Here is a 13,845-nt window from a genome sequence, read left to right on the forward strand (position 1 = left end):
CCTCCATGCCCTTGAGACTGTGCAGGGAGACACAGCAAACCTTCTGGCAATGACACGTATTGATGTGCCATCCTGGAGAAGTTGGACTACCTGTGCAACCTCTGTAGGGTCCAGGTATCGCCTCATGCTACCAGTAGTGACACTGACTGTAGCCAAATGCAAAACTAGTGAAGAAACAGTCAGAAAAGATGAGGAGGGAAAAATTTCAGTGGCCTCCACCTGTTAAACCATTCCTGTTTTGGAGGTCATCTCATTGTTGCCTCTCTAGTGCATCAAAGCAGCTGAAACTGATTAACAACCCCCTCTGCTACTTAACTGACCAGATTAATATCCCATAAGTTTCATTGACTTTATGCTATACTCTGATTAAAAAGTGTTCCTTTAATTCTTTTGAGCAGTATATATATATATATATATGCGCACTAGGGGGTTCTGCCCTTTGCTCGCTTCGTCCGCCCACCCCCGGGTTTGGTTAAGCTGATATACAATTTAAAGAGTTTGTTATTTTCATGGGAATTGTTACATATGCATTATTTTCACTTTTACTTTTAAACTTCAGCTAAAACAATATTTGGAATTAACTTATCTTGAAGATCGCATTGAATTTTGATTCCGTGTTTGGATTTACATTGTGACAACGCAACGGTTCTGCCGCTTGCGTATGGGGTTGCGGAAGTTCAATTTAAACAGATTTTTATTTCCATTAGAATTGTTACATGAGCATTAATGCAATGTATAACTGCCGTAAGTGAATATCGTTTCTTTCTCTCTAATAAATAAACCAACTTTTTCAAATGTTTGTCCCTGTGATTTGCTAATTGTCATAGCAAAAGCTATTCTAATGGGAAACTGTAAATGTTTTAATATGAATGGCATATTAAGATCTTGTTTGGTGTCTAATGTTATCCCCTGAAGATGTACTACATTATCTTTCTTGTCACCTGTTAAAAGTTTACGTTAGAATTGTTCAACCAATTTTTAATAATCTTATCCCATTGCATAGCCCATCACTCACACATAAATTACGCAATTACATTACGATACATCGTTCTTTCAACAGTAATTCGGCTGTTCGAAGACTGGACGGTGTTAACGCTTGTAGATATTTGTAGATATTGAGCTCCGCCTTCATGAGGCGTTGGATTGGTTTAGAAATGTGACACTCAGCGAGCCGTCTGATTGTTCCCACCCAGTTTTAAGCAAAATTCACTCATGGTTGTCTCCAGATGTATAAATTACATGCCTGGCTTCAGCGAGACTCCTGGAGGTTAGAGAGCCTAAACTTCACAGTTTTCTGAGTTTTCTTTACCAAAAAACCAAGGAAATTAGGGTTAGGGCAGTGGTTCTTAACCTGTGGGGTGGGCCCCCCTAGGGGGGCATGAAGAAACAAAAAGGGGGGCGTGAAGATGTGACAAAAAGAAAACAAGAATCAAAAATATGAAAATACATCTATTGAAACCAAAACAAATTAACTTAAACTACATTCTGATACTAGAAAAATAAATATAGAGTCAGATAAACGTTGATAAAAGTTAAGCAGGTATAATAAGATATGCATCTATGATATATCATTAATTAAAAAAAGAACAAATTGGTATTAGTGGGGTCCTTTCAAAAAAAGTTAGGAGGACACGATTAAATCTGTTATGAAAACTCGGGTCACAAATACGTAAAGGTTGAGAAACGCTGGTCTATTGATATGCATTTAATCAATTTGTCGTGTACCGAGCGACAATTTTCACGTTAATTCATTTGACTTCATTGTTTCTTGCTGCCAGATTTAGATGAATGGGTGATTCTAAACTGGATCTTCGTAAAGGTGTGTGTGTGTGATCATAAGTTGGCCCCTTAATTGATTGGTGTCTGTCCAGACTATTGCCTAAATGTACCTGATGACCGTGGTCTTGTTTGAAAATAGTTCAATTTAGAATCTCATGATAAAAGTCTCCGTCTCATGCGACTTGCTTCCAAAGGTTGTAATTATGGTGTGACTTGAAAAAATCTCATGCTAAAAGTTTCCATCTCGCAGGACTTCCTTCCAAAAAGTCTATTCAAAAAGTTAGGTCTCGTCCAAGATTTTTTTTATTATAATAGAGATATATATACAAATATAAATTAGACATACACTCCATACGCATTCTCCAGTCCCTTTGTGACCGAACTTTGATTTGGCTTTGGATCCAACCAGGCTAGGAATTCCACTGATAAATCCAGCATACTAGTCAAATATCCCACTGACTCGTTTGCTTTCTACAGATATAAAAGAAGCGTTCTCACCGGCTTGGAGACGACTCTTATCTTGAATGCTGAAGTCCGCCTCACCCAGGTGTATTGGCGTTAATGTCCCTCCATGGAGGACGCAAGCATCACAAATGAAAGGCAAAGCCGCGCACTCTGATGACCTTCCCTGGTCAGCCAGCACTTTTTCTTTTTCCGTGTGCCCGAACCGATCTAGCTACGGAGCCTTTCTTGCCTTACAGATTGCTTCCTTTCTAATCCTCTTTTCCCAGCTCCTTCTCAAGCAATCCTTTCATTTCCAAATGTGTGCCTCCTTGTCCTTTTGAAGTTGGTTCTTCCTCTTATGACACACACCAGCACGTTTGTGCAAGGTCCCACAGGCATGGTTTGGCCCCTTGCTCCCCTTAAAGAGATATCCTTAAAATACTCATTGCCTCGGACATATATACCAAAGGGAGCAAGAGGCAGAAACAGATAAAGCACATAAAATATGTAACAACCATTACACCACGACGACATCACTTTCCGGGTCTGGTCACGATGACATCACTTTCCGTGTCTGGCTACAATGAAGTCACTTCTGGTTCCAGCCCTCCTGACATCACTTCCTGTTCCCTTCCTTAAAACCCAGACCACTTCTCATGTTTCCTGAGTTCTATGTTCGTCTTAATTCTGTACACATCTGTGCAGCCTATTTTGCCTTTTGCAGCCAGGGCTCAAGTATACGGGTGGCTGGCCCAAACCTTTTTCTGTGTCTCAAGGCTATTTATTTCACAACAGTTTTCATGAAAATATGAACTGCAAAAAATGCATTTGAAAATAAACGGTGTGTCACACTCCGTGAGAAGGACCGTCATTAAGAGAGCTGATAACGGAGAGCCAAAGAAGATGCGGATTTCAGTACTCAAAACACCAGAATCAACAAATCTGATTAATGACACCAGTAAAGCACGGACAAGGGTGAACAACATCCACACTCTGACTGCACTTCTAAATGAATAACTGAAGAAATTGAACGTGATGGTCTAATCGGAAATGCAAACACGGCCCTGGCAAAATAACTGCAGCATTTTAACACGTTGTGTATGCACAGACCACGGTGTTTGCCTTTGTCATATAGTCATGAAGAAATTAAAATGACAGAAAGTATCACAACAGACAGAGGCACTTCTCGATTTACTGTGGTGGTCTATGTTTGTGCATGTCGGTCTGTCTCTTTTCTCACAGCGCTCATTGCATCTTGCAAATTAATTATTAAGCGTCAGTTACCTTGTGCTACTTAGCTCCTGAGTAGATAGCAGCTATTGTAACTTTTTTATTTTCCTCAGCATCAAGTCTTTTGTTCAGTTTCCTTCGCTCTCTTCCTCAAAACCTCAGCGCCGGTTTAAAATGCACAGACTGGAGAACCTGGAGGTGGGTGTTTTAGGAAGAAGCATTGTGGGTGTGGCCTTTGCAGCGGCCGCCATTCACTACACACTCCTTAACGTGTGGCCCCCGGGTGTGTATCCTCGTTTCAGAATGACCTCTGACCCCCGCGAGACTGGCTGATTGTAAGTTCCCTACATTGAATCCTGTGCCAGGAACTTAGATGCGATCCTTTATAGTGATCCCAAATTAGATAAACATTTAAATTCTGTCGTTAATGCCTGTTTTTTCCAGCTACAATTGTTTAGCCAAGATCAAGCCCCCCTTTCTGTCTGCTTCTGATCTTGAAAATGTGACTGCTGCCTTCATCTCTTCACGACTGGACTATTGCAACACGCTGTGCACTGGAGTTACCCAGCAGTCTCAGACATCAGCCACACTGGTTCTGAACACAGGCACGCCACAGGGTTGTGTGCTCAGCCAAGCACTCTTCACGTTATTTACCCACGATTGCTTTTCCATGCGTGCCGCAAATACGTTTGTAAAGTTTGCGGATGATACGACTGTGGTGGGTCTCATATCAGACAATGATGAGATACAACACGTAGCAGCACTATGGTGCTCAGCCAACAACTTCATCTTGAACACCAGCAAGACCAAAGAGGTAATTGTGGACCATAGCAGAACATGCTCCTATATTCATACATGAGGAGGCTGTAATGTGTGTGGACAATATCAAGTTCTTGGGTATCCACATCACATCAGATCTGACCTGATCTTTGAAGACATCTCACCTGGTAAAGAAGGCCCAACAAAGACTCTTTTTCCTCAGGAAGATGAGATGTGCTGGATTCTCCTCTCAGCTGCTCACAAACTTCTACAGATCCGCTATAGAAAGCATTCTCTGTAACAGTATGACAGTGTGGTACGGCAGCTGCACAGCGCAGGACAGGAAGGACTTGGCACGGGTCCTCTCCTAGACCTGGACTCTGTATATACTGGAAGAGTGCAGAAGAGGGCCAAATGTATAGCTGCGGATCTCACCCAACCGGGAAATGGACTGTTAGTACCACTGCCTTCAGGAAAGTGGTACAGAAACACAAAAACACGTACCAGCAGACTGAAAGACAGCTTTTCCCCCAGAGCTGTGAAGTGCATCTGCCCCTACTGATACACACACATACATCTACCCCTAACCCGCCCTTCTGTGGACATGCACACGCACTTTCCCTTGTAATCAAACACACACACCTGTATTCCTCCCCTGCAGACCCACGCACACAGATCACTGGTCTCTGCAGGCGTACTACCTCAAAAAGTCTGGACTTGATGATGTTTTATTGCTGCTGTCTTTTAGACTTATTATGTTTATTTTATTATTTATAGGGTATTGTGTATTTTAAGTATTCTGCCTTGAAGCCGAGTCCTACCAACAAAAAAATTTGTTAATGTGTATGCATAATGACAATAAAAAATTCTATCTATCTATCTATTGTGGCGGGTGCCTGGCGGTGGTACCCAGCCGGGACGCCCAAGAGGACCGGAGGAGATCTTGTACCTCCTCCAGACCATGACGGGGTAGCCGCCCTGGTTGCTTTGGGGACCATGGGTTGGGAGCTTAGAAGCTCAACTCTGTAGGGGCCCGTGGTCACCTCCAGGGGGCGCCCCAATGCCTACAGAGCCCTGGACCTCAGCACTTCTGCCACATCCGGAAGTCCTGGGGGGAAGAGGATCGGGGACACCCGGTGTGCTTCCGGGTGCGCAGCCGGCACTTGCGCCACACTGTGGAGTGCCGGTGGAAGAGTGTCGGGAGGCACCTGGAGCACATCCGAATAACTATTAAAGGGGCCGCCTCCCTTCATTCAAGGCTGGAGTCGGGTGAGGAGAGGATGAGAGCTTGGAGAAGAGAGTGGAGGCGGTCTGAAGAGTGAGGCAAAGAGTGTGAGAGGCCTGGACTTTGGGGTAAAGTGGGTTGCGTGGCATTTTATTATTGACTTTTGTGAACATTGCCCCGGACACAGACAGGCAGACACACTCATGTCACCCAGCACACATTTCTTCATTATTTGTCACAGTTAAGTACTCACAAGCCCCCCAATACCCCTTAGTCCAGGCCAATCCAATGCCTTCTCTCTCTCTCTTCTCTTTTTCAGGCTGCATCCTCCAGAGACCTTGTCCAATCTTCCACCCGACTCTTGTCTCTTTCTGAAGGGATGCAGCCCCTTTAAATAAGCACCTGGATGTGCTCCAGGTGTGTTCCCAGCAATCTCCCACCGACACGCCCCAGTGTGGCGGAAGTGCCGGCTGTCTCTCCTGGTGTCCCTGTTCCTCTTCCCCCCAGCACTTCCGCCACACCAGGATCCAGGGTCTTTCAGGTATTGGGATCCCCCTGGTGGTAACCCCGGGTCCCTACAGGGTCGAGCTTCCCAGCTCTTTACTCGTGGCCCCCAGGGCAGTCCCCCCTCGAGGTCTGGAGGAGGCACAAGCCTTCCTCCGGTCTTCTCGGGCGTCCCGGCTGGGTACCACCTCCATCCGGGTACCACACTTTGCAAATACTGTAAATAAACATGTGGTGGTTATTAAACATATCTACCTGTCTGTGTCCGGGTCTTAGTCCACACAATCTATCTATCTATCTATCTATCTATCTATCTATCTATCTATCTATCTATCTATCTATCTATCTATCTATCTATCTAACTGGTATGAAATGCTGCTGCTAGACTTTTGAGGACCACACATAAGTGTCACCATATTTCTTCTATGTTAGCCACCTTTCATTGGTTTCCGGTTTGCTGAAGAGTCGATTTTAAGTTTCAATTGTTTGTTTTTAAGTCCCTAAATTGTTTAACACCTTCCTAACTTTACAACTTTTTACATCTTTACATTCCACCTCAATTTAGATCTACTGATCAGTCGCTGTTAGTGGTACTGAGGCCTCGATCACAACTTAAAGGGGAATGTGCCTTTACACTGCCTACTCATGCCCGGTCTGCAAGAAACCTTTTTTTATTTTAACGGGCACTACTTTGGTCAACATTGGTTCTTTTAAATCTACTTTATAATTAAACCTAAATTAAACTAGTACTCTCAATGGCTGCCCCCTCAGGAAACATACTGGTGGGTGTCACTTCAGCGTCACTTCTGCTCAACACAATGACAATGGGTGCCCTCTAGTGGCATGTCCTGTGCTTGGTCAGGTGCCAGGGGTCTCAAACCTTTTCTGTTGTCCTGTGACACACTCTCTCTGTCTTCTGCTGAATATGGTAAGGACCGAAAGACATGCAGAGATTCTCCACAGGTCACTAAGGGGTCCGTCTGGGTGCGCCTCGTACAAGACGGTGACAGTGATATCCTCCTTTCACTTGCTCGAGTGGTACGGGTCAGCTGATAAAACAGGAGCCAAGATACAATTAGAAGACAAAGGCAAGGAAGAGGAGGGCAGAATCAAATTTTAATTATCTGCAAGTGACCTCTCGAGAAGCGCCATGCTCTGAAAAGAAATCCTACTTCACACATTGATAAAGGACGCCTTTTGCGGCCCATAAAATCCCACGTTGGAGTAACTCAAAAGCGATCACCGCTCGGCTCTGCACGACAAGATCCCTATCTGCCTTCTGCTTAATTGCTTTGCCTGGGTTGATAGGTTCGCTGTTTCTAGCCGTCACATTTCTTGGTGCAAAGGGCATTGCATTGAATGAAGACGCCTTGTAAAGCTATAGTGCAATACCGATGTGTCGAGGGGACTTTGGCAGAGCTGGGCTATGTTGTCTTTGCAGGCAGACTATTCTTAACAGACTGCATTTGTGTAATGTGGGTAGTGACATCCTTCAAATGTCCTGCAACTTTGAGATAGCCATTGGTGTGCTGGGCTGGTGACATCAATTCAGGAGAGGCCCACTGAGTCAAGAAGCTGGAAAAGAAGGTGGGCTCAGTTAGGGGACACACTCTGGAGAAAAGAATGAAAACAAAACTAATGACCTTTATGACCAAAGCTCCAAATCCTCTCTGTGACACATTAGCATTGGGGAATTTTAAACAGAAAATTATCTATCTATCTATCTATCTATCTATCTATCTATCTATCTATCTATCTATCTATCTATCTATCATACAGTGCATTTCATATTAATCTATCTATCTATTATATAGTGCCTTTTATATCTATCTATCTATTGTGGAAAAGGCGCTATATAGACGTCGACCCAACACTGACTGACAACGGAGGCACAGGTAAAAATAAACAAAAAGATGTGTTCTTTGTGTTCGTCAGCCATGGGGATCGTCTTCCCCCATGTTCCACAGGCCCCACACAGTCCCCAAAACTCACACAAAAGAAAACACCCAAAAGCCACACTCTTTCTCCACTGTTCCCAGGCAGCTATGTCCTCCTCCTCCTGACTCTGGTGGCCTGAGTAGTGGCTGCAGGCTTCTTTTATAGTCCACCCGGAAGTGCGTCAGATGATAATTAACCTGTGTGGAAGGTGACCCAGACACAGACAGACGGACAACGGTTTCTCACCCAACACACCCATTTATTATATTTACAATATTTACAGTCACATGCACTCCCCAGTGCCTCCCGCACCGATTCCCCAATGTCCAGGCCTCACAAACTTTGTGCCTTTCTTTCTCCTGGCCGCCTCCAGTCCTCCCCTTAAATAGGAACCTGGATGGGCTCCAGCTGCTTCCCAGCATTCCTCCGTAGCCACACCCCAGTGTGGCGGAAGTGCCGGCTGCGCACCCAGAAGCCGTCCGGGTGTCCCCTGTCGTCTGGTGAGGCGGAAGTGCTGGGCTCCCGGGATATTCAGGCACTGGGGCGCCGCCTGGTGGTGGCTACGAGTCCCGACAGGGCTGGACTTCCAAGTCCTTCACCCGAGGCCCCCAACATATCCGTGGCGGACACCCCCTCGCGGTCTGGAGGAGGCACAAGCCCTCCTCCGGTCCTCCTGGGCGTCCCGGCCAGGCTCCAGCCGAGGCTGGGTACCACACCTAATTAAAGGTTGCCCTTCTGGATGTAGCTGCATCACAGCCCACACGGGCTCTGAAAGCAGTGCAGTTCCCCCAGGCAGTGGCAGATATAATACAATTGTGGCCCCAATGCAACCCAATATATATAGAGGCCATGCCTCTTCGGAGTAGCAGCGAGTGGAAGCACAGAGCGACGGCGTCTCCCACAGGCATGTAGCCCTTCGCAAACACCCGAGGAAGTTCAACTGAAGTAAAGCCGGCAGCTGACCAGTAGAAAAAACTAGCAGTGAGAAATCAAAGTTGATCACTCAGCGGGTGCTTGAAACTTAAAGCTGACGATCTCTTAGTGATTCAGCTGACCGCGGAAAGTGCCAAAGCACTGAAGTTACTACAAAAATGGAGAAGATGATATCAACACTAACCGTAAGTTCTATCTGCTCTCTGCCCGTTGAGGACACGTTTATATGTTTTGTGTCCTGCAGCATGTACAGTTCAGGTTTTCCGGCCAACAGTATAGACAGCTTCACCTGCCAAAAAGTGTTGAGTTAATTTAGAGTTGGTCGGGAAAATATGCAAATTGTTAGGAACCTGATAGCAAGTAGGCAAACCGAAGATTGGATCGACTCGGTTTGTTTAGACAATTCAGCTATTTCTGATTCGGCTTCAGTCTCTCCAGGTCCCACTGCAGTTAGTGTGTGGCTGAAATCAGCAGCACAAATTCAACCACAGGGCGAGTAGTTAACAGTAAGATGGGGTCTAAGAAGCCAAAATTTAGTCCCTCGGCATCCAGGTTACCAATTCAGACAGAGAACAGATTCTCAGCTCTCCACAGCGCGCCTGTGGAAACTGAGAATAATAAAGTGCTCATAATTGCCGATTCCATAGTGCGGAATGTTAGAATTCCAAACGATGTTAAGCCAGCAGTTAATGTTAAATGCCTCGCAGGGGCCAAGATTTCTGGCATAGAGGCCGCATTGGACCGTGTTGCCGACGATGAAGTATCTACCTTATTGCTGCATGTCAGCACTAATGATATTTATTTACAGCAATCTGAGGTATTAAAGAGGAACTTCATCTCTCAATGCACCAAAGCTAAAAGAAAATGTTGGAATTTAGTCGTATCTGGCCCCTTACCAAGATTATATAGAGGGGATGTGATTTTTAGCAGATTGCGTTCCCTTCACTGCTGGCTAGAAACCTGGTGTGCAAATAAAAGCATAGCGTTTGTGAACAATTAGGATGATTTTTGGGAAAGGCCTGGATTTTTCAAAAGAGATAGCTTTCATTCTAACTGGAGGGGATCTTATGTATTATCCCAAAATATGGCAGCAAAACTTTGTGATCTTAAATCACAGGCTGTTGTTTATCTCACCTGTTACTATCCTGAAGCTGTTACCCATAATCCCTGTTGTGGGACATCCAGTAAATTTAGTCTTGATGCAAACCTTAAACTACAATCCATCTATTATCCAACCCGCTATATCCAAACACAGGGGTCACGGGGGTCTGCTGGAGCCATTCCCAGCCAACACAGGAAACAAACCCCTGGCATGGCACCAGCCCGTCGCAGAGCACACACACACCCCAAGCACAATTTAGAATCGCCAATGCACCTAACCAGCATGTCTTTGGACTGTGGGAGGAAACCCACGCAGATATGGGGAGAACATGCAAACTCCATGCAGGGTGGACCCAGGAAGCGAACCAGGGTCTCTTAACTGCGAGGCAGCAGCGCTACCCATTGCGCCACCATGCCACCGGGATCTCTCATTAGGAAACATCATGTTAATTTTCACTCGTATGCAGATGACACCCAGTTATACCTTTCATTTAAATCAAATCAAATGAAGTTTCTCCAATGTTGTCTTTAATTAGTTGTGTTAGTGAATTAAAGGAGTGGATGAATGAGAACTACTTGTCTTTAAATACAGATAAAACAGAGACGTTAATTATTGGAGGGAATGACGCTGATCACAACAATATTCTGTCATCATTTAACTCAGTTGGAATCCCAATTAATTTTACTGAATCAGCCCTCAATCTAGGAGTTATCTTTGACTCTAGCATGTCATTTAAAGTGCATATTACAAAGTTGTCCAAAACATGTTTCTTCCATCTTAAAAATGTTAGGAAATTAAGGTGCTTTCTAAATAAACAGGATTCTGAGAAATTAATTCATGCATTTATCTCTAGTAGGATTGACTCCTGCAATGCGGTGTTCACTGGATGTTCACACTGTTCTTCATACAGCCTCCAGTTAATCCAAAATGCTGCTGCAAGAATTATTACAAGAACAAGAAAATACAAACACATAACTCCAGTTCTTAAATCCTTACACTGGCTCCCGGTTAAGTTTAGGGCAGATTTCAAAATCCTTCTTTCAACATATAAAGCATTAAATGGCCAAGATCCAGCTTACTTGTCTGAACTTATCATGATTTACAAACCAGAGCGTACATTAAGATCTCAAGATGCCGGTCTGCTTATGATTTCAAGGATTAATAAAATAACAGTGGGAGGTTGAGAATTTAGTTACAGGCCCCTAAACTGTGGAGTGGTCTGCCTGCTACAATAAGAGATGCCCCTTCAGTCTCAGCTTTTAAATCCCGGCTGAAGACTCACTGCTTCAGTTTAGCACACCCTGACTAGAGCTGCTGATTAACTGTGCAGACTGCATCTCTGTTGTTAGTCATTAGCACTAAAACATAAGTAACATGATAGTTAGAATTGAATACTAACCCTCACCTATTCTGATTCTCTTCTCGGTACTGAAATATGGCACTTGGTGCCATGACCCACCTGCCATGTTGTTTTGCCTGCCTAAGGTAAAGTCATCTCTGATGGGGTATTGCAGGAATCATGGGAAAGAGGGGTCCTTTTATCAGATTAGTGCTATTTCAGCTGTGGAATGGCCAAATGGGGGAGGCAGCTTGATGGATGAGGTCTCCAGGACTCTAAACAAATCCAAATCATCCATCCATCCATCCATTTTCCAACCCGTTGAATCCAAACACAGGGTCACGGGGGTCTGCTGGTGCCAATGCCAGCCAACACAGGGCACAAGGCAGGAACCAATCCTGGGCAGGGTGCCAACCCACCGCAGATCCAAATCATATTATATGATATCATATACTGTTAAATTCTACTCTGTACTTCTAAAATTTTTATTTTTATACTTTATTGAGGATTTGTTCTGTTCTGTGTATTGTATTGTGTTGTATTGACCCCCTTCTTGTTGACACCCACTGCACACCCAGTCTACCTGGAAAGGGGTCTCTCTTTCAGCTGCCTTTCCCAAGATTTCTTCCATTTTTCCCTACAAGGTTTTTTTTGGGAGTTTTTTCTTGTCTTCTTAGAGAGTCAAGGCTGGGGGGCTGTCAAGATGCAAGGCCTGTTAAAGCCCATTGTGGCACTTCTTGTGTGATTTTGGGCAACTATACAAAAATAATTTGTATTGTATTGTATATATATTGTGAAATGATCAGACTCGACACACTGAAAAAGGTTTGGGGCAGCCACCTGCGTGTTGTCCCTGGCTGCAATGGGTTTTGAAAAGTTGACAGAAGTGTCTTTGATGGAGTCCAAAAGTGAACTGAGTCTATGTTGTAAAAATGGCGGCTTTATATGCCAAGACTGGAAGTGACCCATGAGAACCAGAAATTATCTTCTTCCGACGTCATAACTGGAAGTGACATCCCCAGGGATGAATCAGACAGGTTTTCCCATGTCTGGTCTGCAGAGACAACCGAAGACGTTTTAGCACACCCCGCCAACCCCTGGCCTGGCATGGAATTACCTTCACTTGCTCCACTTGCGTGACAATATATATATATATAGTGGGCAGTGAAAAGGCCACCTTTAAAAATATTCACAATTTTTTTCCTTTACAGCCTAAAATGACAACATGCACAAAATATTTGTTTCAGAATTATTTACTCAATACAACTTATTAGAACATTGCAACATTAGAACAATCTGGATGAGAACAGGCCATTCAGCCCAACAAAGCTCATCAGTCCTGTCCACTTATTTCTTCTAAACTAAAATCAAGTCGAGTTTTGAAAGTCCCTAAATTCTTACTGTCTACCACACTACCTGGTCACTTATTCCAGTTGTGTCTATTGTTGTTTGTGTAAAGAAAACGTCCTAATGTTTGTGCACTGATTACCCTTAACAAGTTTCCAACTGTGTTGTTAATGAGCTCATTTTAAAGTCACTGTCTCGATCCACTGGATTAATTCCCTCCATAATTTTAAACATTTCAGTCAGGTCACCTTTTAATCTTCTTTTCCTTAAACTCTAAAGGCTCAGCTCTTTTATTATTTCCTCATCACTCATCCCCTGTAGCCCTGGAATCAGCCTAGTCGCTCTTCTTTGCACTTTTTCTTGTGCTGTTATGTCCTTTTTGTAGCCTGGAGACCAAAACTGCACCCAGTACTCCAGATGAGGCCTCACCAGTGAGTTATAAAGCTTGAGCAGAACCTCCTGTGACTTGTACTCCACACATCAAGGCGCTATATAACCTGACATTCTGTTAGCCTTAATGGCTTCTAAACACTGTCAGTTGTTAATGATGAGTCCACTATGACTCCTAAATCCTTCTCATAAGGTGGACTCTCGATTTTCTGACCTCCCACTGTGTATTGAACCCTAATATTTTTACTTCCTATGTGTAACCCTTTACATTTACTGACATTAAATTTCATCTGCCACAAACCAGCCCAAGCCTGTATGCTCTCCAAGTCCTTCTGTAGTGATATAACGGACTTTAAATTATCTGCTAATCCACCTATCTTGGTATCATCTGCAAACTTAACAAGTTTGTTACTTATATTCCTAAAACAACCAAATCAAAAATATAATATCAAAAGTTTGGAGAAATAATAAAAAAAATAATAATAAAGTTTGAACTGATAAAGGAACCGCCATGTCAATGAGCACACAGTGATCAGCGTTATATGTCTATCTGCAGTACTCATAATATTCTCATTATGTTTATCTAATGTACCTCTGAAATGAAAATGCTGCAAATTAGTTTTTGTTTTTATTCTATGCTGGCTCGAGTGCTGATCAGAGAGTGACATCGCGCATGTGCAAAGTAGAGCGACGTAAAGTATGAGAAGGAGTAAACTTACAGTACGCATGTGTGGAAGTTCAATTTATGGCTGCGTCCGCGTTGTGATGGCATGCTGGATTTGCAAAGCATCATAGGGGGCTTTGACAAAAAATGTTTTTCTAACTTGGTCACACAGCGAGTTTCCAGGAAAGTAT

The sequence above is a fragment of the Polypterus senegalus genome, chromosome 1, assembly GCF_016835505.1.
Source record: "Polypterus senegalus isolate Bchr_013 chromosome 1, ASM1683550v1, whole genome shotgun sequence".
Classification (NCBI taxonomy): domain Eukaryota; kingdom Metazoa; phylum Chordata; class Cladistia; order Polypteriformes; family Polypteridae; genus Polypterus; species Polypterus senegalus.